The sequence below is a fragment of the Pleurodeles waltl genome, chromosome 11 (assembly GCF_031143425.1).
Source record: "Pleurodeles waltl isolate 20211129_DDA chromosome 11, aPleWal1.hap1.20221129, whole genome shotgun sequence".
In the NCBI taxonomy this organism is placed as follows: Eukaryota; Metazoa; Chordata; class Amphibia; order Caudata; family Salamandridae; genus Pleurodeles; species Pleurodeles waltl.
Genome location: NC_090450.1, coordinates 818,082,633 through 818,107,600, shown reverse-complemented (window position 1 = coordinate 818,107,600; position 24,968 = coordinate 818,082,633). Strand labels below are relative to the sequence as shown.

General features: G+C 45.1%; 1 protein-coding gene across 1 annotated transcript in view; it reads left to right on the top strand.

The window, feature by feature from the left end:
• Nucleotides 1-24,968, top strand: part of TBC1D10A (TBC1 domain family member 10A) — a 249,806-nt gene that overhangs the window by 170,244 nt on the left and 54,594 nt on the right. The gene's annotated exons all lie outside the window — the stretch shown is intronic.

Below are 24,968 nucleotides of genomic sequence, written 5' to 3'. Positions count from 1 at the left end.
CAGGGCCGAAACCTCAAAAACCGAAGTGCATACTGGCGTGGCCCCGCAGGGATATATATACGCCCTCCTTGCTTGAATAGTCCAGAGAACGCGGGTGAGCGCGTGAATGCAGGTGGAACCAGGTCACAACAGATAAGTCAAAATGGCCAGAAGGCCCAAATCAGCTAAAAACCAGGACCGGAACATGCATGGCCAGGCACCTGGCGATCAGCAACGTACGCCCTCCCTGCAGTCGTTGGAGTCCACGCTCCTGGCCCACTCCTCGCAATTCGAGAAAGTACTACAGGCAATCATGGACACTAAAACCTCACTGGAGACCAGGGTAGACACGGTGTCGCAAGATCTGAACATCCTGAGAGTAGACCATGGCAAATTATCCGATAAAGTGAAGACAACGGAGGTGGCGCTCAGTAAACTGGCCCCCACGGTAGCGGATAACCAAAAACAAATTCTCCGCCTAGATGCAGAAGTAAAGTCACTGCTGAGAAGAGCAGAGGAGGCAGAGGGCAGATCCTGCTGCAACAACATACGGTTTCTCTGTTTTCCTGAAAAATCACTGGATCAAAACTCAGAGCTCCTGCTGGAACACTGGTTAATTAAAGAGGTCCTGAACGGAGCCCCATCCAAATTCTTCTCAGTGGAAAGAGCATACAGGATTCCCGGACGCCCCCCGGCACCGGGTCAACCTCCAAGACCACTGATAGCCAGGTTCCTAAACTTCAGAGACCGTGATGCGATACTTCAACAGTTCCGCAGCAAAGGCCCATACAGGTACGAGGACTCGACTTTTCAAGCTTATCCAGACTTCACTCAGGAAGTGCAAAGACAACGTAACCCCTTCACCCAAGTTAAACAACGCCTCCGTGAACATGACACATTAATGTTCCCCGCTAAATTACGTGTACTAACAGATGAACGCACCCATGTGTTCACCTCACCGGAAGATGCCTGGACGTGGATGCATGCCAAAGGCATCGCCCACCCCCGCGAGGCAGCCAGCACCGACAAGAACTGGTCAACGACAAAATCACAGAAACGATCCAAGAGGCGCCCCAGGGGTCAACCCACGGTGGAATAGGCTGCAGAGGAGAGGGCCAGGGCCCTTAAAGAAACCCCCCTACTAACACAGAATTCCTTCAAGACTCTCAGGACCCATCCAGAGGAAGGCTCGGAGTCTGACTCGATCAGCTCGGACTCCATATTAACGGAGGCACTGAGGGGCCCGGAGCTCACCCCCAGGTCCGCAGACACACTCTGGACAAGCACTACCGAACTGTCCCCCCAGGGGGACCAACTGCCACAGCCGGAGTACAGAACTGAACTTTGCGACCCCCACTCGAAGTGGGAGGTTACATCACCTGAACTTATGTATCCTTACACATGTGCTCCTGGAGATAACTCCTTTATCTATATTGCGCGCAATTAGCGGCGTAGAGCGGGGGGGGGGCGGATGGCCGGGCCCTGGGAGTGCCCCAATCCACTCGCAGACCATGTCTGCAGAAGGATGCAAGCCCCTAAAATGAGCCGCATCCGGATAGAATCATTGCTCCCCGCAGACATCCATATGGATACACTTCAGCTCGCACCTAAATTGGGTGTGTAGCTTATTGCAAGTTCACAGTTGGGGTTGGGATCCAGTTGGGGAGGGAAAGAGGGTAACTACTAGTTTGTGCACTACCGGTCTGCTCACAACACAGGACACGCGTCCGGAGGTAGGGGGCCCGCCCGCGGGGGCGACGAGGGCGGAGGAGACCCAATGGGCCTTCCCGGGGGCGGAGAGCAAGACACACACTCACAAATTGTACATGGCCCAATCTATAACCTACAGCACATACACATATGACATAGTCACCTGGAATGTTAGGGGACTGGGGACTCCAGGCAAAAGGTCTAGGGTGCATACACGACTCAAACGCCATGGCACACATATTGCAATCCTACAAGAAACCCACCTGCGGGACCCAGACCTGCAGGACCTACGCAGTAAATGGGGAGGACAGATTGTGGGCACATCCTATTCAACCTTCGCGAGGGGGGTCCTCATATGGATAGCAGGGAATGTCCCCTTTATCCAAACATCACACAAGATAGATCAGGAAGGCAGGTATGTGGTAGTGGAGGGTAAGCTGGATGGCAAACAATTGTCAATTCTAGGGGTATATGCCCCTAATAGCGCGCTGCCTGAGTTCCTGTGCACACTCACTCCAGCGTTATTAACGAACCCCGAAACACCCGCCATATGGGGAGGAGACTTCAACTGCACGCCGGACCCAGCATTGGACAGGTCAAATCCCCCCACGCATTCAACAGTTATTAGACACCCCAGTCCCCCATTGTCAACATGGGCTAGTAACATGAGCCTCCATGACATATGGCGCATGAAACACCCACAACACAGGGAATATTCATTCTATTCAGCACCACATAAGGTACATACCAGGATAGATTTGATGTGGGGCACCCAGGAGATCTGCACAGTGACCAGCGGAATAGAATACCTAGCCAAGACACTATCCGATCACTCACCGCTTAAAATAATTTTGGATTGGGACAGGAAGCGCCAGGTTATCCCAACGTGGAGGCTACAAGCGGAAGCCTTACACGACCCTGCATTTACAGACACACTGAGAACAGCGCTAAAACAGTACTGGGAATTAAATACCGGCACCACAAAATTAAGAGCAATGGAGTGGGACGCACACAAAGTGGTGATCCGGGGACATTGTATTTCCACTACATGGGGGGTGAGGCGCACACTCCACGCAGAGGTCAGCAAGCTGGAGAAGAAACTAAGAGCACTAGAAAACGCAGTTGCCCGCAATGAAACGGCATACACAGTGCTAAAGGATACGCGCGCAGAACACGCAAATGCTGATGCCACATTACGCCTTCATGATCACAAACACCACTTGGCTAGGCTACAGTCGGAAGGCGACAGATCTGGTAGGCTGCTCGCATGGCTACTGCGGGAGGACCGGCGGTGCCCTCCAATCGGGGCGATAGGAGTAGGCACAGGCGCAATAGCTACCACGCAGGTAAAAATAAATAATGCGTTCAGGGAATATTATACACAATTATACCCAAAAGCACATCATGCTCCCTCCAACAGCTCGAGTCCTTTTTGGCAGTCTCTCCCCTGCCCCAACTAATACACACCGATAGAGAGACACTAGAAGCCCCCATCACATTAGGGGAACTTAATAAGGCCCTTGAACAGTTACCTAGGAATAAAGCCCCAGGGACAGATGGCCTGCCATCAGAATACTACTCCACTTTTGTGACACACCTTAACACACATCTCCTAAAAACGTTCGAAGAAGCAGGGATCAATGGTATCCTGCCCCCCACAATGAGGGAGGCAATGATAGTGGTCCTTCCAAAACAGGGGCGCGACCCCACTGACGTCAGGTCCTACAGACCCCTCTCACTGTTCAACCTAGACTGCAAGATACTTGGCAAAATCCTGGCTAACAGACTAGCTCCTTACATGCATATCCTGGTGCACGAGGACCAGAATGGATTCATCCCGAAACGTAACACCTTCCTAAATATTTGGAGGCTGCTAAGTGTAATAGGTGACACCCCCCTGATCGCACTCGAGGAAGCGGTGATATCGCTTGATATAGAAAAAGCGTTTGATACATTAGAATGGGACTTTCTCTTTGCCACCATGCAGTTAATGGGTATCGGTCCAAAATTCACAAGCTGGGTACGCATTCTGTACACTGCCCCACAGGCTAGGGTGAAGACGGGAGGAGTAATATCAGAGAGCTTCCCGATTAATAGGGGAACAAGACAGGGATGCCCCCTATCCCCCCTCCTATTTGCCTTAGCGATGGAACCACTAGCTGCACGCGTCCGTGCCAAAATAGAAGAATGGGGGGTGTCAAGGAACGGCACTCTCCACTCCATATCACTATACGCAGATGATGCCTTGATATACATACGCAGAGTGGAGGAGTTGCTGCCCCTGGTGATGTCGCTGCTGTCTGAGTTCGGTAGGGTATCCGGTCTAATAGTTAACTGGGGGAAATCCTGTATATTCCCACTAACCAGCTGGCCCCCCCTGTGAGGCAAGAGTGTGCTCCGCCAGGCCACCTAAAATGGTGCTTCGATACATTTAAATACCTAGGGATCAACGTCTACCATAGTGCGGAAGACCTAAGGGATGGAAATCTGGGGAAAGCGGTGTCCTCTGTAAAGAGCTCAGTACGCTTTTGGAATAAATTACCACTCTCACCACTGGGTAAAGTAGCTTTAGCAAACATGCTGATATTACCTAGACTGTTGTATTACTTCGCGGCCCTACCAATTATTATCCCCAAAAGCTTTTTCGTTAGCTTGAATTCCATCCTACTACAATTGGTGTGGGGCGAGGGCAGAAGGCGGGTCGCACTTACCACGCTGTATCATCCGGTGGCAATGGGCGGACTGGGCGCCCCAAATTTTGAGCTCTACTCTGCGGCCACACAGCTGCAGTGGATCTTAAATTGGCTTCATAGACCCAGCTCAGCAGAAACTATTTGGCTGCAATCCCGACTTCAAGGTGCTCCCTTACTAGTATGGCTGTTGGATAAGCAAACCAAAAGCACATGCAAAAATCCATTGATGACAGCGGCACACGCATACTGGAAGAAGTATATCCAAAAGGGAGTCAAAAAACTACCCTACTCACCGCTTCTCCCATTAGAACGGCTCCCCGGGTGGGTGGAAGCCGGCTCCCATTCACCCACAATTTGGTCAGACGCGGGCATAAATGCAGTAGGAGACTGCTTCGAGGAAGGAAAATTAATGACCTTTGAAGCTATACAGGCCCTTACAGAGATCAATCCGGGGCAATTCCTGGCATATCACGCGATATGTCATGCAATCAGGAAAACATGGGCATCTGGTGACGCAGAGCCAGATATCTAAGTCACCCTGCATCACATGCTGAACTGGGACCCCCAGGGAAAAGCAGTCTCAAACCTATATAAACGTCTGAACAGACCCCTGGAAGTCAACCTGCAGAAAGCTTGGGAGAGGTGGAACATCGTATTGCCCACCCCGATCTCAGGGACAGAATGGCCAAAAGCTTTGAGCCACACATGTGAGGTCTCAAGAAACCCCAGATTCCGATATACACAGTTTAATTATCTACATCAGACATACCTGGCGCCAGCCAGGATTAAACGTATGTTCCCCGGGATGGACCCAGCGTGTCCCAGATGCAAAACACCAGCAGCACAGTTCTACCACATGGTCTGGGAGTGCCCGCGGTTACGGGAGGAATGGGCAGGGGTGGTCACAGCTTTAGCGGAAATGACGGGGCTCAACCTGGACACAAATCCCAAATCCTGTCTACTCGGTCTCAGGACAAGGACGAAAAGAAATAAACACTTGCACAGGTTTCTAGATCTAGCGTACGTAATGTACAAAAGATTGATACCAATGAACTGGAAGGCTCGCAACACACCTGACTTAAAAGCCTGGCTTGCCCTCACGCTTCGCTGGGCTCGCGCTGAACACCAGGTATTACTAATCTAGCACGTTGGGGACTGCGACAAGTGGGCTGCGAGGCCTGGGGCATTTTAGTATCCAGACTAGAAGCCAAAAATGATGAAAGACCCCCCCTGAACCACAGACAGCTGCACCCACCTGGAAGGCCGCGGGCCCAGCCCCGGCAGTAAGGCAATACTACACTTGGGGAAGCATACATATCCGCCATCAATGCCTCGCCAACACTGTTAGCACATCAGACACCCCAACGCACATATCCCAACAGCGCCAAAAGGCCTGCACATTCAACCAACAGACACCAGCGCTATGATCCACCGTGCCATAGCCTCCCACCTTGCTCCCCCGTCTCCTCTGCCCCCCTCCCCCGTGTGGCGGCAAGGGCCCCCGTCACTAGCGGCAATAGAACCTCTTCGCAACTGAATGCTTCAACCTACATGGCGACAAACTCCGGAAATACTGAGCAGATTTAGCAGACCGGGGAGTGCACACAAGTTTTCAGTTTTTTGTTATATATTGACTTTAACATGGGAGAGCCTGACGAGAGACTGTAACCAATAACAAATTGCTATCAATGACTTTTGTATGCAATACAATGTATGGCTCTTTTGAAAAACCAATAAAAACATGTTTAAAAAAATAAATAAAAAATAAAAATATATAAGTAAGTGGTAGAGATCCATATACTGCTTTTATTCCCATGCAATATACATTTCAATCTTTTTTACTTCTGCTGGGTGCTTGTCACTTATGCATCCATTAGAGTACATTTGGCAACTGTGATGTATTTAAAGTTGAAAGATATCAATATATCTTTAGAGTGCCAATCATTCATGCTTTTTAAGCGAGACTAAACTGGATCACTCCACCAGGTCACGCATGACCACTCGCATGGAACCTGAATGGAGTGCTCACTTGTCTGATGGCGCCTCATTTTGAACTAGTCTGCTAGTGGTCACTCAAACACTTGACACTGATGATGGCTTTTTAATTCATATCACATTAGTTTGGATACTAAATGATCTTCACTACATAACAGTCCAACAGCTGTAGCTACAAATAAATGCAGAGAAAGTAGTCATACCCACTCTTACAAGATTCGTTGCCAAAATAGTCAAATTTTCACGTCTGGTAAACACTTGAGTGACTACCTTTTTCTCTGATCACAAATGAGACGTAGAAAGACCATTGCACACACTCAGTATTCAAAGTGCTCTCTATTATTACGTTGTCAGGGCGAAAGGGTTCAGAGAAACAATGTAGCTCATTTTGAATTTTGCATTGCAAACCCGGGACAGCTTTATTAGTTAATCCATTATTGCATGCTGCATTGTTCAGTGCATACAGTCGCTTCACTGCTCCATGATCCTCGCAGGTATTCACTACGCACTGCATTTTTGATAATCATACTAAATGAGGAATATAGTTTCTTCTAGTCGAACATCCCCCACCTCCACGGAAGGCAAAGTTTTACGTTCCAATCAGCACACACAATTCAAAACTAGACTAGGATCATCCTGCAGGAGGAAAGTTTTAATTATCTGCAGCAGTACTTTAACCGCATGAAACTAATCTAGATCTGCATGCAAAACTCTCATGTCCCTGGTGAAGAGGAATGGTAGCACACGCAAGTCTAATGCATTTCTCATTACCCTACAGAAATGCAGTGTGTGGAACTACAGTTTAAAGATGGCAGCTTCCTTGTTGTTTTCAGGTTGATAGCCTCATGATTCACTTTGACCTTCGGTGCTCCCAATACCCGTACATATGTGATTTCTGTAAAGTAAATGCTATTATGAACCCAGTCAGTAGATTGCAGGGCAATGCATTAAATTTGAATTGAGAATGATCTCCAGATGCAGCATGATTGTTAAAGATGGGTAAACATTTTCTACTGTCAGACGTGTTTAAAGTTCCTTACTAGTTAATTTGATATCTGCATTACAGAGCACCGAGCTCTGGTCTGAGAATATCAAGCCTAAATATCCGCAAGCCAGTTTGCTTATTCATACCTATTCCGTCCAAGCTGAAACTACATATAATTCTTTGGTTTGCACATTGCACTTGAAGTTCAATTCTTGAAATTTCAGAGTGTTATCAAACCTGGATTTTCAGTCCATAATCCCAATCATTTTTAAATAGCTAATTCGCAGGTTAATGTGATATCGACTACAGAAATGGAGGAGCATGGGTTACTTCTGACCATCTGTTCCACTGGGATTTGATGAGCATCAGACCAGAATTAGACCACACACAGACAGTGTGCAATTCACCACTGCTCCAGGGAGGGATTTGAACCAAGGAAATAATATCTATAATATCTGACTGCAACTCATAGACTTACAGTGAACTGGGGATGGACTCTGTCCTCTGCAGAAAGTTGAGCCCGCTTGCAGCAAACAAGGAGTCTGATGCTCTGAGCTATACTGGAATGCGGACGAAAGCTCTGGCTTACACCGTAGACTTTGTTCACTTCTGCTGTTGGTTCTGAGTTCAGGTGCAACCATCAACGTTCCGTAGCTGGGGAAAGGGAGGATGCAAATTGGGTGTGTAAAACAGGATTCCCCTATCAAAGCATTCCTTTGGCTGTCCATTGTAACCACAAAACTTAGCAACCCTGTAACATGCAACTCGTCTGTTTGTTTGGTGCTGCAAAGTCAGCTGTGCATGGCAGGTTAAGTAAAAAGAGCTAAGGGCATAGTTAAAAAAAAAAAAAAAAAAAGAGTAGTGGTTGATAAAATAAACCATACTATTTTTGCCTCCAAGACATTTAAGAGGGCTACATAAGAGTGAGTAGTAGTGTGGTGGTCAGGTACACATTCTTCAAGCCCTACTTAATCTTCTAACACAAACCTTTTGTCAGCAGTAAAAGGTTGGTGACCAAGGCTCAGTGCTTAATCGCATATCTGGCCACTTTCTTGTATGCCTTTTGTCCAACTTCCCCAAGAGAAATCAAAGGTATACCATCCTCCCCAATAGCAGGCTCAATATCAATTCCATCTCCTAGATGGCACTCGCCTTATAAGGTCCTATTGGATCCACTGGAGAAAGCAACTAAACAAGGAATACCAACTTCCAACTGTAAGCCCTAGCAGTATTCATAACCCTGGCTTTACATATCGAAAAGGGTATGAAAAGAATTAGACAGAATTTGATACACCGATTTACAGCTCAGCAGACTTGTCTGTCTGACTGCTATGTTAATGGCAAGCTAAATAAAACACTTGGAAGTATTATTGGGATAAACAGTGTTCGTGGAACATAAGCAGTTTAACAGTCGCTTTCCCCACTACTTGTGTATCTTCATTCAAATACCATTTAGAACCGAAAGAGGACCCGCAGAGGTCTTGACTACAGAGCCAGAAAACCAACAGCAATCACAGAGTGATAACTAGATTAACACGCATTGGACACCTGGACAATGAAGTTGATAACAGTAACATCTGATAAAGAAGATGCAAAGAGTATAATTGAGGCATACAAGTCAAACCAAGAGAAACCAGCATTTTGAACAGACAGACAAATGATGCTGTGTAAATTAACCCCTTATCAAGTACCACCACTCCACCCATAATAAATAGGGTTCAAAGGGATTCAGTATAACGTTGTCCAGATTGTTGGATGCCTGATTAACTCACTATCAAAAGACAACCTATCTAAAACACTATAGGGAAAGGTAGAAGGGAAGCAAGCGTATGCAAATCCAATAGGTCTCATCTATGTGAGCACTACTAGCTTAGTCAAGGTCTTTCAGCCATGTTGTATAACAGCACAGCTGCTGTTTAGCCTGTCGCATCATGGTGTTTTCTTTTTGTCTGGCAGGAGGGGTGGGACAAGCGTCACAACACAGGAGGGTTTGGAAGGGATGGGGTAGGTAACACAATGCAGGAAGGGGTTGGGAGAGAAGGGTAAAGCAACATAGACTAGGCAAAAGCAACAGGATGGGGTGGGTGTGGGGGAGTGATGGCCTACAAACACATGTACTCTTTTAGAGTGCTGCAAATAAAGTAAATAAGTAGTTCCTAAAGTGCGAGCAGTGAAAGAACAATGAGCATGGTCGAGGTAAATGGCACTGTACTGGGATCTATAAATGACACAACCAAAAGGTAAGCAGCAAAGATGTTATGTCAAATCAGTTCCAAAACATTGCAAACACAAGTGGTATGTCACACCAAGGACACATACGGGATAACTCAGTCATAGGTACTGTCCATCTTCCCATGTGAACAGCAAACGTAAAGGTTATGAAGGACCAAATCAAATAATTTTAAAAGAGCACGATTGTTTGCTACCATAGAAACAACCACTTACCTAAAATGGATGTAATGCCAGCTTTAAGGTAAACAAAAAACAAACAATTAAGAGTAAAAAAGCCAAGGTGTTGAAACACAAGCTTTATTTTGGCAATAAAACATATCAAATGATATTCGGTTTAACTATGTTTACATTAAAGAGCCCTTCCTAAAAATGCCAGTTGAACGAAGGTGGTGGTAAGTGAAATATCATATTCTAAAAATATTTTTTGAACCCTTGAGCTGATGACGAGGGTGATTAACGTTAAAATTGTAAAGATTCTCGCTGCTATCATATCTGAAGCAACATTTTATGGCACACAATTTGATTAAAGGCCCTATAAAACGCATGGCATAGATATTGATAAAATGACACTTTAAACTAAAAAATAAATAAAAGAAGTTGCATGCGGCCGGGCTGAGCTATCTTTCCCACTTCGATCTGACTACATGCACCAAATTAAAATTCCATAAATGCTTCGGGGTGGCCAATATCTTAAAAAGAAAATATAACATGAGGTGGAAAGAAACTTAGCAAAGGGAAAAGAAACATACAAGACATAAATACCTGGAAGATCTAGATTTTTATTTTAGAGGATTAAAGGAAGAAGGAAGAGGAAATTCGGAGACTAAGGAAAAAGAAATAAAATAAAAGAGCACGAGAGAATGAATATTGAGATAGTAGGGGCACTCAAGTGAATCTCCAAGAATACAAAATAAACTTTCCAAAAAGGTTCCAGCCATGAGCTTTGCTCTTCCAACGCTGTTTTTAGCAACCTGGTGGCATGATGCCTACTGCTCCACTGTCTTCCCAGGCTAGGTGGCACAATTGAAAGATGTCATTAACCATTACTTTAATTAACCTAGGTGAAACAACCTATTTGGATATCATAACACCTCGAAAACAAGAGATTAGTTGGCTTCAAAGAAGTCCTCTCTGAGTTCATTGGGAAACCATTTCCCTGAGACAAGTACATTTTAACAGAAAGCAAATTGTGCGTGCAGTCCAGGGACACAGCAGTACACTTAACACTCATCCACTGAAATCTGCCACAAATATAAAATAGAGTAAATAGTAAAATGTGTACGATCGGTCATGGAAATATTGCATTCCGGTCCATGGCGACAGGGCCAGTGTGCACAATTACACAGAGATTTGTTGTGCCTCAAACGTTACGAATACAACAGGTGTACACTGTTCCAAATTTAGCCAACCAGAGGACCAGGAGTGGCTAAGAGCGTTGTACCCTCAAGCATCTCAGTGGATGACTGGCTTCATCATTGGGAACGCTCTACACCAGGCTGGTGCTGCGCAATGCCTGGTGGGCTCCCAACGGGAGCTCTTACCCATATAGCTCTCTAGGTAGCGAGTGGATCTAAAGAAAATGAATATTAATGGTATTTAAGGATCTGAAATACACCGGAGAGAATGATATAGAAATAAAATTGGTTATCCACCTTAAACCAACGTCATATATTTAATCAGTATAAATAGGATGGAGACCAAGATTTAAAACATAGGAAAGTAGAAAGAGTGATAATGCTCGATTACTTAAAAAAAAAATATATATATACTAGAAAACTCCAAAATCTAGGGATTCTAGTGAAAGGTCAACATGTTTCACGTCTAGCGGTCCAAACGGATCCCACGACGCTTCATCAGGACCAAAAGTAAGTTAATATAAGAACATCTTCTCCAAAGACTTTTGTATAAGGAGTCTTAACAATATAAGGTAGAAAAAACCGTCACTTACGTTAAGTCGACTGGTTAATACAAAAAGGTCGCCCACCCCCAGAGTCAGGAACTGCTCCTTGGGAAATGCATGTCTGGGACAAAAATTGGCCGTATTGTGCCAAGCGTCCTCGCCAGGAAACCTACCCTCCGACATGCGTCCCCGTAACATTGACAGTGCACTACATCTTCTTCCACTACATGTGACACATCCTCTTAGCAGCTCTTGATAAAAAACAGTCACTATTTCAGATGATGTCAAGAGCTCAGAAATGCCAGAAATGTAGGTGGAAGTGTGCAAATTCTTCAGAACTTAGTATTGTGAAACATATGCGTTTGAAACCATCTGCTTCACAAAATAGATTTCAGTGATAATACACCCCAAAACAAACTCAAGCGCATTCCTTTTTTCCTCTAAGTGACCCAGAGAAATCCCTCTAGTTCTAGTTGCAGTAGTAATAAGTCATCAGGCTTAAACAAAAATACATGAGCATGTACACCTAAAATGGCTGGTACATCAATTTTATTTAGGGAAGTTAAATAGATTAAGGGAAGAAAGTGGGTTTCCTTCCTGTGTTGGAAAGGTAAAAATAGAATCTTAGGAAAAAAAACTGTGCCAATATGCTAGTGAAATTAAGTTCATGGTATCATCCCTCTGTGTCCCTTGTGTGACTAGGACCACTAGGACCTACGCACCCAAGGGCAGATGTGTGCCCCCAGACAGAAGAACAAGAAGAGGTGGGCTACTGCTGGAACAGTTCAGGGATATCATTGCCCCTAAGACCAACAGAAACTGGTCTAGGGCTGATGAGATAAACATGGCAAGCAAATTACTTATAAAAACGAAGGTGCTTGAAGCAACAAAAAGAACAAATGTCTTCTCACATAAACGTTCACAGTTTCCAGGTGAAACATTTAAGCTGAACATGCTACTATGCATTGTGAGTATGGAATGAGTGTAGAAAAGTCACTCTGCTTACCACAAGTGATAGGTCAACAAATTCTAGAAACAAGGCTGTAGTAGAAACAGTTACCTCTCCCTCAACAGATCCAACTAAGAGTAACTAAATCTATAAATTAATATCCATACTTAGAAACTCCAGAATGCCTAAATGGCACGCCATTAGGCAAATTGTTTTAATCACTGTGATCAAGGTAGAAACATGATAGGGGCGTGTGCAAATCCTTAGCAGTCCACCTTTCAATACATTAAAAACAGTTGGCGTTATACCATCAGATGCATCTGAGTAGAGGAGCAGTTGAAAAATGATGGCGAACATGTCTTCTTCCTTCCAGGCAATTTCCTTGAAGTCACTAGGTAGATGGGAAAATTCCAACTGAGAGGCTAGGACATTAGAGAAAGGTCCTTTAAAACTAAGGTAGATAGAACTTTCCTTGTGGCACACAATGAATGACATCTTTCTGTTTTCTGAAATTAACTCAATTTAATCAGTTAACGTTTACCCTTGAATGCCAGCCTTTGCTGTTTCACCACTCAACACTCCATGTTTTAATATTCCAATTATATTATATTTTGTTTTAAATCTCTTTTGCAAAGCTGCTATTTCTTGTGCAATAGGCAGCTAAAGTATGCTGAAAGCTCCTTTGTTATGTCGATTAGTAAAGCACACTAATCACCCATGAGGATTTTCAGGAGCTTGAGCAGGTGTGTAGGCATATAGCTGTAGAGCCAGATCTTCAGCTTCTTGTAGAACTCCAGAAGTGAGGAGGCGGCTCTGTTGTGTTGTGGGAGGCCTTTCCATGTTTTGGGTGCCATGTAGGAGAACAATTAACCCCCTGTTCTGCTTACATGAATGTGTGGGGGAAGTGGGTGCAAGTGATGGAAAGGCTTGAGCATAGGTATCCGGCAGGCTGGTGTAAGTGTATGCGTCTGTTTGTGTATGCTGACTCAGTGATGTGCAAGGCTTTGTATGAGGAGTTTGAATTGGCTGTGTTTGTGACTGAGGAACTGGTGGAGCTCTCTGAGATGGGTTGAGATGTGGGAGGGTAAGTATGAGTCTTGTGGTGGCATTATGGATAAACTGGTGGAGCTCTCTGAGATGGGTTGAGATGTGGGAGGGTAAGTATGAGTCTTGTGGTGGCATTATGGATAATCTGAAGTCTGTTTAGGCGCTGCATGTAGATTCCGCTTTAGAGTGTGTTGCTGTGCCTGGTCTGCTTGTGTTGAGTGCTTGTTTGACGGTGCAACTGGTGTTTTGTGGTAGCCACTTAAAGATCTTTTAAAGAATCTGTAGGATGTGGAAGCAGGCAGTCCTCAGTGCATTGACTTGTGCTATCTTGTTGAGCTTGTCACCCATGATGATTCCCCCGAATTCTGGCGTGGTCAGTGAGTGTTTATTCTGGCTCTGTCAGCCTCCAGGTAGAGTCCCATGGGGAGATCCTGTTTCTGAAGACCAGTAGTTAGTTCTGATCTCATTTGGCTCTGGTGGTAGTTTTCTTGCCTGTCGGGAAGAGGATGAGTTGGTGTTGTCGGCGTAAGAGATGAGAGTGATGCCTCGGAGTTTTGGTGAGTTGAGCCATGTAGTATTGAACAGTTTAGGGCTGCGAGTTTAACCCTGGGGGACTTTTCAGGTCAGGCTCTTGTTCTCTGACATGAAGGGTGGTTAGATTCTTCCTGTGAGGAAGGAGAAGATCCAGTTGAGTGCAGGTCCTCAGGTGCTCAGCTTGTGGAGTCTTCTGATGACTGTTGTTGGAGACCATTTTGAATGCCACCGAGAGATCGAGCAGGATAAAGAGCACTGTTTCTCCTCACTCCAGGATGGTTTGGATGTTGCTGGTGGCTACAGTGGGTCGGTGCTTTTTTTGTTTTTCTGAACCCTACTTGAGTGTTGTTCGGTTGAGTTACTTGTTGATGGCCTTCTCTATCACTTTAGGTAGGTAGGGAAAGTTGGAGATAGGATGGAAATTGCTCAGTTGGCTTGAGTCAGCAAATGGCTTCTTGAGGAGGGTGTTGACCACTGATTGCTTCCAGTATTCCCAGGAATGTGGTGGATGTGATGAAGATGTTGATGATATGGGTGAGGTCGGTGCTGATGGGCAATGCTCCTAGGTTGTAGACTTGGTGGGGGCCTGGGTCGATAGTGGCTCCTAAGTGGATGTTTTGAATGATCATTGCTGTATCTTCTCTGGTGAGAGTTTTCTATTCGGCCAGGTAGCCGTCTTGGTTGGTGATTGGCAGATTTGCAATGAGATCACTGGGGTCTAGTTGGTGTGCAAAGTTACTGTAAGTGTTTGTGATTTTGCTGTGAAGTAGGTTTGATAGGTTTATGCAGAGTTCTTGGCAAGGGGTGATGCTGTTGACACAGGAAGAGGGTGTGGTGAAGTCCTTGCCAATCGAGATGTCCTTGGAACTGTTGGAGCCCCCTTCGATGAGTTCAGCTAACGCTGTTTTCTTGGTGTGTTTCAGTGCTGCTTTGTAGGTGCTTCTGTCAATGGTTCTACGGCTGGCTCTCCATTTCCTTTCTCGCTGTTTGCACTGTTTGGAGTCTTTAAGATCCTCTGAGTACCAGTTGGCCTACTTGTTGGGTATTCTGTGCTTGTTGGGTTTGGCTGCACAGTTCTTAATCCAGTTGTTGAATTTGGTGATGTCCTCATTGAGGTTGTCTGCGGGATTAGTGCTGAGGGGGTTGAGCCAGTCTGCTTCGGAGATTTTGCCCCAGCTTTGGCTGGGAAAGCTGATGCTAGTGGGTGCGCTGACCTTGAGTGTGTTGATTTGGAAGTGGATGATACAGGAGTCGGTCCATGTGAGCAGTGAGGTGGAGCTGTACTTGATGCTGTCGCTGGAGGTGAAGATGGGGTCCAGTGTGTGTCCTGCGATGTCTGTTGGTTCTTTGACAAGCTGGGTTAGTCCAATGTTGTTCAGACTTTCGTGGAGTGTTGTGGAGCAGGATTTGGTCCAGTCTTCGAAGTGAAAGTTGAGGTCGCTGCGGATTATGTACACTTTGGAGTCGATTTGGGGGGGTTATGAAGTCCATGATGAGGCAGGTGAAGGTGGCTCGTGGTCCGGATGGTCGGTACTCAAGAGTTCTGATCAGGCTGAAGATTTCAGAGATTTGTAGCACAAGTGCAGATGTTCCACGAATTGGGTTACAATCTCTGTAGATGTTGAACACTTGACGGAGTCTTTTGTAGATGAGTGAGGCCTCCCCCTGGCTTGTGAAGGCAGTCCTCTTGTGCAATCCTGCAGCCTGCTGTGATTGCAGCAGAGATATAGGCGCCGATGTGGAGTTGAACCAGGGTTTCCATCACGAAGAAGAGGTCTGGTGCATTGCTGCTCAGCAGGTCCCAGATGTTTGATGCTCGTTTTCTGAGAGAAAGTGTGTTAAGAAGCATGCGTGCAAGGGAATGTTTGCGTGTGGGTTTGCTGTAGCATGTGATGTTAGGTGTGGGAGTGTTGATGGTGTTGCTAGTGCTTGTGGGGTGTGTTGATAGGCTACTGCAAGTGAACTGGCAGTGGGTGTAAGTGAAGGCTCCTTCTGGTGTGTGTGGTGCAGAAGCAGTAGAAGATGTGTCCCTGGTCGAGCAATCCATGGAGCGCTGCGGGGGTAACGCTAGGGGGCAATGAGACCAGGGTTTGTGGTGCTGACTCACTATGGGCACTGAATGGCTTGCCTCTGGTGTGCCTTTGGTGCGACACAGAAGTGCAGCTACCACATTAAGTAGGTCTTGGGAGGAGGAAGCAGTGCAGGGGAGTGCAGTGAGCGAGGCAACAAAGGCACAGGAAGAAGAGACAAAGAGGAGAAAAGAAGTGGTTAGAGGCATGAAAATGCATGGGGGTGGGCCTTGCAGTGGGAGCGACTGAGGGGGCAGCAGTCCTGAACATTTTGAAATAGGCACCAGAAAATAAGTGGAAAGGTTAAAAGGGCACAAGGGATGAAAAGAAAGGGAGCAGAAAAGCAGGTGAGAAGATTGACAAAAAATGTGGAGTGAAACAGCAAAAGGCACATAAGGATGAAAAAGTTTGCCAGAGTCCAAGGATCGGATGAAAGAGAAAGGAGAAAAAAGCCTAGTTCGAAGGCTCGAGACAAGGGAGCCAGGTCCGAAAGGTCCTTGAATAGTTTAAGGACCAATTTTGCAGGTAAGTAGGGGCTGGACATTGGCTGGGCCCTTGCTCACTGGGGTCCCGCAACAGCCGCCATTAAATAGGTCCTAGGAAGTGGTGGAGCGCCGGGGGCTGAAGGCCCAAACATGTGAAAGACACAAGAAAATTAGGGGAAATGACAAAAGGGCACAAGGAGTGTGAAAGAGAAAGCAGGCAGAAAAACAGCTGAAAAGATGACAAAAATGAATGAAAAGAGCACAAAAGGCGAAAGAGAAACAGGCAGAAAAAAAAGTTACAAGAGTGACAATAACATGAAGTGAAACCGCAAAAGGCACCAAGGGGTGAAAGAGCTTGGCAGAGGCCAAGGATCAGGTGAAAGAGAAAGGATAAAAATAGCTGGTCAGAAGTGGACAGCTGATGAGAGAACAGAAGGATCAAGAATGGAGCCTTCAGGCAAAGAAGCGGGGTCCAAAAGGGCCTCAACTGTTCGGCGACATGTCACAGGGAGGTGGAGGCTCATCTTAGGCACCCAGTTGGTAGTAAAAGCTAAAACAAGATGAAAAACCGTACGAATTATACACACAAAATGGGGCTTGAAAGCATTTGTTCAGTTTTTAACATTTTTGTGAAAGTACCTCTACAAACAGAACAGTCCTGTTCATGTAGACTGTATAAAGCACAAGTACATTTTGGATTTGTGCATACAAATTTTCATGTTTAACAAATACACCATAGTCACTGACTATAAAAATAAACTTAGGCTAAACGTAAACTCTGTCTGAAAAGGGATGATGTCATGGATGTGCCTAAAGTGTCCATTCATTCATGGATGGCGTACTTTGTCTAAGGGAAGTGCTGGCATTGTGCATTTACAATGGGATCACATTAAGTGCTATTTGTATAGATGTGAAATGATTAATTCTTGGAATACTATTTAGGAGTAGATTTGGATAGCTCTCTGTTTTGGCATGGATCAGAGGAGCTGCATGTTGAAACCAGTTTCTATCTAGTTTTACTGCTGAGCCCAAAATAAGCAGAAACAGAACTCTGGCGTGTGCCCACCATAGGTAAAGAGGGGACACAATAAAACTCTTCGTTCCAAGGAACATTCCAAATTGGTTGTTCAAATGTTTTTGAGTGGTGTACACTCACATTGGTTAGTTAATTAATAAAATCCCATCAAAGTCAATCCAGAAAGTTGACTAATCAGACCCCAGACAAAATATGTTCACGTTGTCATCTGGCATAATATTATATGTGCTCATTTGCACTAGAGCAACTTTTAACATACATTTGGTCCTTGTAGGAGCTTGTCAGTCGATTGAAGTGAGTCCAGATATGAGCCATTCACTTGGGATAGCATAGAGGTGTTCATGAAATATGCAAAATAAAGAATGGAACATGCACATTTAAGTTCCATTATATTATTAAATATATGATGTGCTTTCCTCAGTCTCTGAACAAAAGAGAAACAAACTTATAGCAATATTACACATGTGAGAGTGAAGCCAATAGAAGGTCAACCTTAAGTTTGCGTCAACAGGATTAGTAGAAAGCAAAAAAAGTCAATAGAGAAAATGTTATTCGGTGCTGGTAACAAAAAAGGGACATTGAAACTAAATTAAATAGCTCATACAGAGCAGGCTCCAAGATGGGAGCAGAGGGTAGATTACAAGAAAGACTGCAGAGAACCAATAAATGATAAAATAAAGAAACAAAACTTGAATATACTTAGACATGGAAACTGAAGGTCCAATGTAGACAGGGAACCAAGAAAGAGACTTAGGAAGAAAGGGGTGCGAGCGGAAGGGTGAAGTTTGAAAAATAAGCAGATGGAAGAGTTCTAATATAATAAGAGGGAGGAACATGTTATTAGAAATACCAATAAGAGACAAACTGGTGCGTTAGAAAGACAAAATAAGAGCCAAGATCAACATTTTAGTTGTATGAAAAATGAGAATGGTTGGATCGTGTATATATTATATATATTCAAATCTGGCAACTGTGGGCAGTGAGAAATGTGTGAGAAAGAGAGTGACTGTCAACACCTGCACTGGAGGAGGAGCCGCAACCTTTTGCAGTTCCAACTCAAAGTCAAATTAGTCTCGACCTCGCAGAGGCCACACTCAGATCCTGATGTAGTGCAGTCAATACACAATTCATCAGATTCAGACTCTCATTATTGTGCAGTTGTGACATACACCACACTAGCTTTTTGGCGCAGGGTCCAACTAGAGCCATCTATATGGAATGACAATGGAGAGAATGCCCCACCTCATGAATTGGTAAATGGATCTACAAGATGTTAGTGAGTTGGAGATCTCTCCCAAGACTGGGTTAGTTTCCCCATCCAGACGTTAGGAGGGCCACTGAAGTTCTTGACCTCCACCCACACACTATAGAAGTAAAAACAAATGTGTCCTCACCAGGCACTGGCAGAACATCTCCTGCCTTTCATGAGGCTCTCACTCCCACACTAATGGGCACTTTGGCTAACCCAGGTCTTGGGCTCCTGTCCAGTCACCAGGTTGCACACTGTCATAGACCAGCCATGGCAACCCAGAACTTTTAACCCAATAACCAACTCCTGAGAGTTTGTTGGTGAAAGCGACTACCAGCAGAGTGTGAACTGTTATGCCTTTCCAACTAGTCCACTGGATAAGGTTTTGAAACACATAGAACTCTTTCAAGAAAAATAATGTTTTTGTTCGTCAACCTTGCCCTGACTTTGATCAACACCAGCTGCCTCATAGGATGTCATACCCACGCATTCTGGACATGGTTGTTGAGATCTTACTAGCAGTCCCAGAAGACTTGCAGGTTTCCTTGGTACAAACCATTTAGTATGGCTAGGATGTGGCCAAGTTTGTCATCTGCACTGTCCTAGACACTACTAGGAAAGGCATATTGGGGCAAGCATGGTCTTCTGACACCTTATACTGATGACATCCACAGACTTCTTTTGGGACGTCCAGAGGTCCCTGATGGACATGCATTGTGGCAGTTTCCACCGGCTTGACACAAAGGCAGACTCAGCCCTGGAACATTTTAATGAGAGTGGAGCCAAGGCATGCTCTTTGGTTCTTTTAACACCAGTATGGCAATCTCGCCAGCACTTTTGCACTGTTTGGGGAGGTGCCAGAGACTTGGCGTATCATCAGTGTGAGGCATCCATGCCCTTACAGCAGGCCTGAAGCCCTTTCGAGGTTGGGCCATGGGCTCAACAAACAGCGACCCAGTTATCAGAGTAGCACAACCTATTTGGTGCATCCTTAGTGGCACAAAGCCATTCAGCAGATAGGCAATGTCAGCCACTTCCTTCAGGGATGACAGAACATTACATCGGAAAGATGGTTTTAACAAATTGTCCAAAATACTGCAGCCTGCCATTTCTTTTCAGTATACCCTACCTCCCACCTGGAGTTGCTTTCGGAGGACCATCTGTCCATTTTATGCCAGGAGGTGCAAGCTCTTTTGGCAAAGAGAGCCATGGAGAGGGTACCAGCCTCGCTATTTCCTTGTCCTGAAGGAGGACTGAGTCCTTTGCCCTATTTTGGATGTCCACCCTCTCAATGCCTCCTTGCACAAGGATAAATTCAAGATACTCTTGCTGTGTCTCATACCATACCAGGTAATTTCTGCCCTGGACACCAGAGACTGCAGGGAGGAGTTGGACCTGCAGGACGTCTATTTTCATATCCCTGTCCTGGAGGCCCACAGTTGCTAACTAGAGTTCAAGATGGGGCACAAGCAGTTTTATATAGCAGTGCTCCCTTTTGAGCCAGCTAGTCTCCCTTGGGCCTTTTTAAAGGTGATGACTGTGGTCACTGTTGATCTTGGGAGATCAGGGCTGCCGGTCTTCCATTACCTAAACAACTCACTGGTGATTGCTAGCTAACTACAGTCTGTCGATTACAACATCCAGACAACCTTGAATCCCTCAACATCGCTGGTGTTCCCCATCATCAGACCAGACTCACACCTAGTTCCTTCGCAGAAGCTCCCTCTTATCTGAGCCATCTTTGATACAGTGCATTTTGGTCCTTTCCTCCAAACCATCGAGTCCGGGACATTCAAGGTATGATCCAGATGTTTCAGCTTCTGTCCTTGGTCTGAGTGAGGATGTTCTGAGGCTTCTTGGACTTCTACCCTCTTGCATCCTGGTCACCGATATTACCAGATGGAACATGCAAACTCTGTAGTGTGATTTGAAGTCTTGGTGGCCCCAGCCAGACTCCTTCCAGGCATCGGAAGAGACTGTGAAAGACCAGCAATGGTGGCTAATCGACTACAGTTGGACCAGCAGCAGCAATTTGCCTACCCAATCCATGCCAACTGGGAGAGGTGAAAATTAGAATGCTCTGGTCTCTGGCGGAGTTCTGCCTTCACATCAATGTGCTGGAGTTGCAGGCAATTCGCATGGTGTTGAAGGCCTTCCTTTCCATCGTTAAGGGGGTGTTAGTGCAGGTTTTCATGGACAACATCACCACCATTTGATGCTGCAACAAACAGGAAAGAGTTGGGTTCTGGGTCTTGTGGCAGGGGAGGCTCAGTACCTTTGGCCATGTTTGTAGCATCAGGGAATCTCCCTGATCGTAAACCACCTAGCTGGATCCTTGAAAACAGGGAGACCAGCTCATCCAGCATTACTTGGCGCATCACAAATGGTGTTTGCAACCAGAGGTGGCACAAGGCATCTTCCGGCAATGAGGAGAACCCTGGATAGATCTCTTTGCCACAATCAAGTGCTCAGACTTTGCACAGTGGAGTTCCTGTAAAGGCTCTTGCTAAAGGATTAATTTTGTCTGGAATAGCACACTGGACTCCCGTATGCCTTTACACTGCAGCCTCTCCTGCCCAGAGCTCTGAAGAAGAAGATCAGGTATGACTGGCCCAAGTCATCCTAGTATCTTTGAAATGAGCCAGGAGAGTGTGGTACCCAGAGTTTGTGGGTATGAGCATCTGCTCTCCAATCAGATTACTATTTTGGCAGCAGCAGGGTAGGGTTCTCCACCCGAACCTGCACAATCTGCACCTCTGTGCATGGAGATTAAGTGGCTTCAGTTGACTTTTTCATTAACCACCAGAAGTTTTCGATGTCATCTTGACTGCCAAATATCCTTTCACAAGGTCTGTTAATGCCAGGCTCTAGGACACATTTGTGGCGTGGCCTGACTTGGAGACTGCAAAACAGACCCTTTACATGCCAAAATGTCAGATATTCTGGTATTTGTTTTGTCTTAGGTTCAGCAATGTCTTGCAGTGGGCACTGTTAAGGGTTATTATTTGCCAGCCATTTTGGCATTTCTGGGTTTATTGGACCAAGTGCTGTTTTTTAAATCCCCTGTTGTGAAGGATTTTCCTAAATGTTATATCTATTTGTTTGATCCATAACTTTCCTCCCTCCCCCAGACAATTTGTGATGCCACAGTAGGGCCTTAATTTGGTCCTGACACTTCTTGTGTGTACTCTTTTAGCCGATGCACAGCCTCTCATTACATCTTCTGACCCCGAAGACTGATTTCCTCATCGTGATCACTTCATCTTGTCATGTTAGTGAGCTGCAGGCTCTCTCTGTGAAACTGTCCTACATCACCTTTTTTTCCAGACAAACTAGTACTGAGGACCAAGTAGCCTTCTTGCAAAACACCATGACTCCTTTTCATGCAGACAAAAGTATGGAGCTGATAGGGGAATCATTCACTGTAGCACTTGTGGATTATACCAAAAATCTAATAAATGTTACCAAAGTTTTCAAAAACATATGTTAGATACATAGAAACAAATGTAAGGAAAATGAGATAATATTTTGACAAACTGGCATTTAAAAAAAACTTTTACTAGCAAAGCAAATGATCATGACCAGTAACAAATATAAGCACAAGCTTGGCTACTCAATCTATACAAGCACTCCCAGATGTTGTGGCAGAGCGTAGTCTGTTGTTAGTAAACGTCTCAGTATTAGACAGAATGAAAAGGCTTGCAAGCATTCTTGCCTCACATTTCAAGGAGCAGAGAAGTCTGAGAAGATTTATGGCCCCAATAACGGAGATAAGCAATGCCCTCTGTGCGATGTTGAGTGCTAGCAGGGAGTGGCTCTGGAGAGAGAGACTCGAGATGCCATGCGAGGCTAAGCAAGTTTCACTTCATTGCTTCTAGGTTTAGCAACATTGTACCAGAAAGGGCATATTGTGGCTTTCCTGAACAGTGAGCTGAATGACCGGGTGTTTCTTTTATGAAATAAGCTTGAGGAGCCAGAGGTAAATGAGGGCAGCACTGGAGTAAAGGTAAAACAAATGTCAGTGACACGGGAGGAGATGGGAGGATCAGAATGTGCAATAAAACGCAGGTAGCTACCAGCCTAATACACCCACAGTGAAAGATGAGCACCAAAGAAATAACAAAAATAGTCTGTCACAGTAACAGATAAATAAACCAAAGTGGAATAATACAGTAGTTGGTCACCGCTCTGAAACTGAAAAAGGAGGGAGAAAAAGGCAGACCTGACCACTAGCGAACAAGAATTTTTAAAGGACACTGCAACCAACAAATGAAATTGCTTTAAGCCATCATAAGTATACTAAAAGTATTGATGAGGTCGAATGCTTACGCTCAACCTAAACGGACTCCAAATAGATAGAAAGGCTATGGAGGAAAAGTTACAACAGCACAAGTAAGAATGACTATAAGAAGGCAGTACAAAATACTATTATGCCAAAACACTTCTAATTCATCTAAAGACCTGTACAACTTTTTGAAGAGTTTGATGAAATCCACAAACAATAAATTCAGTCTCCCTCCTTCAGAGGCACAGTGCAACTTATTGTCCAGCTTCTTCTTCAAGAACATCCTCCGAACATTGGAAAGAGATGAAGGGACAACTGCACTCTTGGAGGTGAGTACTTTTCCAGAAATGATACGGGACGATTTACGGGAAATTCTGTCATCTCTTAAATAAGGTTCCCCTCAAAACAGGAGATTATGCTCAAAGTTGAGATACCAGTTTTCTCCACTTTGACTAATCTGTTTAACCATTCACTTGAATCTGGTACAGTTCCTTCATCATGGAAACATGCCACAGTCAGGCCATTACTGAAAAAAGCCATCCGCAGATCCGTCACTGCGAAAATTAGTGCCCAATTTCTCTCTTGCTCAGACCTGGCAGAATCCTGGAAAAATTTGTAAACAAAAATCTATAATTATACTTGTAGTCAAATGGAATTTTGCACCCTTTTCAAACCGGTTTTAGACTAGGCAGCAGTACAGAAAGTGCCTTTCTAGCAGCCACAGAGGAACTGAGGGCAATTTTGGTAAAGGTGGTTGCCCAGCCTTAATCCTACTTGATTGAAGGTCAGCTTTCGACACTGTCCCACTCCCAACACTGATTAAAAGACTAGTGGAAGGAGTAATTACCAGTACAGCACTCAAATAGCTGACCACTTTCCTCCAAAATAGAACGTATTAAGTATGCGAAGAAGATATGCAGTCAGATATTTGTCCTCTAAAGTGCGGAATGCCTTAGGGCTCCTCATTAAGCCGAATTTTGTTCAACTTTACGTCCTTCCACTAGCAGACATCGTAAAGACATATGGCTTCTTGTCGATTTCCTATGCAGACGATATGCAAATTATCATCAGTCTCTCCCATCAGACGGAAAGCACTTCTATCCTCCTCAACACTTGCCTCAAGAACACAGTAGACTAGATGGCAGCAAGTAGTCTTAAATTAAATGGAAATACAACTGAGCTGATGGTAGTGGGAAATAACCCCACCACATGGATGGAGTTGAACTGGCCAATGTTTTTGGGCAGTCAACCTCCTAAAACAGAGGTAAAAAGTCTAGGAGTTTGGCTTGACAAGAAGCTTCCAATGGAAACTCAAGTCAAGAAATTGGTAGCCACCTGCTTTGTCCTTCTCTGGACTTTGAGAAGACTACTGAGATAGCTGCCGGAATCAGCACACAGACTGGCGGTGCAAGGCCTGGTAATCATTCAAATTTGACTATGGAAGTTCCATATATCTTGGGAGTCCATAGTCAGTCATCAAAAGGATGCAGGCCGTATTCTGCTGAAAATACCCACACATAATTCCACAATGGCTGCACTGGTAACCTTGCTCTGGCTCCCAGTATTAAAAAAAGAGTTCATTTTAAGGCACTTGCCCATAGAGCTGTGTATAAAAAAGGACCTAAGTTTATCCAGGGACTGTTTACACCCCTTAATCCTTCAAGACTGCTGCGTTCTACTAACCAGCAGCTCCTAACATTCTCCAAGAAAAGAAAGCAAGAGCTGGAAAGGCAGAGGGGGGGTGGCGGGGACAGAGGGAACCATCCTTTTCGTACATTCTTCCCAAGCTTTGGAACTCTCTCCTGTGGCAAATTAGGCAA